General features: G+C 32.4%; 1 protein-coding gene across 1 annotated transcript in view; it reads left to right on the top strand.

Annotated features, from left to right (window-relative positions):
* Positions 1-1,938, top strand: part of LOC111684290 (potassium voltage-gated channel protein eag) — a gene marked incomplete at its 5' end in the record, with an annotated part of 34,831 nt that overhangs the window by 21,869 nt on the left and 11,024 nt on the right. The gene's annotated exons all lie outside the window — the stretch shown is intronic.

The following is a 1,938-nucleotide window of genomic DNA, read 5'->3' as shown; positions in this document are numbered from 1 at the left end:
TCTGTTCTAGTTCTGTTCTAGTTCTGTTCTAGTTCTGTTCTAGTTCTGTTCTAGTTCTGTTCTAGTTCTGTTCTAGATCTGTTCTTGTTCTGTTCTAGTTCTGTTCTAATTCTAGTTCTGTTCTAGTTCTGTTCTAGTTCTGTTCTAGTTCTGTTCTAGTTCTGTTCCGGTTTTGTTTTAGTTCTCTCCTGTTCTATTCTAGTTCTGTTCTATTAGTCATTGGTACCCCATGTGTTGACCACCTCTGTGTTAATTACAGTAATGTTACAAAGAGGATACTAACTATTCTCAACGTCTTCATCTACTGTATGATTAGATATCTTAAGTAGACTAGTAAGAGGGTATACAAAATGAAACTACACACACACATACACACAACTGAGTATATAAATATATGTTTGAGTTCCTGTGGCCGGGTGTATATGTATTCTGTTGTGGTCTTGTGTATGTGTTGTATTTAAGTAGTATTCGAGTGGCATTTATAAGTGCATGTTAAGTATTTTGTTTAGAGGCGGAGGCAGTTTATGTGTAGACTAAGTATTTGTTAGGAGGGAAAGAAAAAAAATATAAAATCTTAGTATAATATCCTTTAGACGATATTGTTCATATTTATAGCGAAAGATATAGCAATGATTTGGAATTATTTTGCATGCGTTTTTTTATACTCACCATAATTGCTGTATAAAATGTTAAACATAATATGACCCAATCCCAAATCGCTTTAAATGCACAATAATGCAACAGTATATGAGGTGGTGTTTTTGGTGCTTCCTGGCGATATTGTGGCATTATATCCGCACTTAGGGACATCATCTGTAATATTTTAAGATTTTTTTCATTAATTTCTATTTAAATTTAGAGTGAAATATTGCAACTTACATGTGCCAAATTTGATTGTTTCGTTGGATCCTTTAGCGTTGGCAAATGTGCGCTGAATTGACGACTTCTCGTTACCGAACGGGCCAATTTGGCAAATTTTGATAGACCTAAAACTAGATAGTTGAAAAATCAAATTTGTCAAAACTATAAAAGTGGACAGACAGAACGAACGAAACACATAGTATATACAATAAAAATAATATCATTAGAAAGAAGTGAAAGAAAAATAGATACATATGGTATACTGGATAACATTTAAAATAGAAGAAGATACGTGTGTTCACTGTTCAGAAGAGTGGAATAGAACAGAAAATAATGTCCAAACAGCCTATAGTCTGGAATATATTCTAGTCTAAAGTCTGGACTATAGTCAAGTCGATATCTGTACTCTATTTTGATATTTAGTGAGAACTCTAGTTTATTGTAAAGTCTGAACTTTAGTCTAACCTATAGTATAGCACATACTATAGGTTAGACTAATCTAAAGTCTAGAATATAGTCTAGTCTACACTAGAATATAGTCTAGTTTATAGTCTAGTCTATAGTATAGTCTAAAGTCTAGTCTATAGTATAGTTTATAATCTCGTCTACAGTCTAATATATAGTCTAGTCTAAATTCTAGTGTATAGATTAAATTCTATAATCTAGTCTATAGTACAGCCTATAGTCCAGTAAACAGCCTAGTCTATAGTCTAGCCTAGGGTCTAGTTTGGCCTATAGTCTAGTCTGTAGTCTAGTTTATAGTATAGTCTGTAGTCTAGTCTATAGACTAGACTATAGACAAGACTATAGACTAGACTATAGACTAGACTATATAGACCTATAGTCTAGTCTGTAGTATATTTTATAGTATAGTCTGTAGTCTAGTCTATAAACTAGACTATAGACCAGACTATAGTCTAGTCTATAGTCTAGTCTATAGTCTAGTCTATAGTCTAATCTATAGTCTAGTCTATAGTCTAATCTATAGTCTAGTCTATAGTGTAATCTATAGTCTAGTCTATAGTTTAATCTATAGTCTAGTCTATAGTCTAGTCTATAGTCTTGTCTATAGTCTAG

Source organism: Lucilia cuprina, chromosome 3, assembly GCF_022045245.1.
Source record: "Lucilia cuprina isolate Lc7/37 chromosome 3, ASM2204524v1, whole genome shotgun sequence".
In the NCBI taxonomy this organism is placed as follows: Eukaryota; Metazoa; Arthropoda; class Insecta; order Diptera; family Calliphoridae; genus Lucilia; species Lucilia cuprina.
Note: the sequence above shows the minus strand (reverse complement) of the source record. Positions and strands in the feature narration are given on the sequence as shown.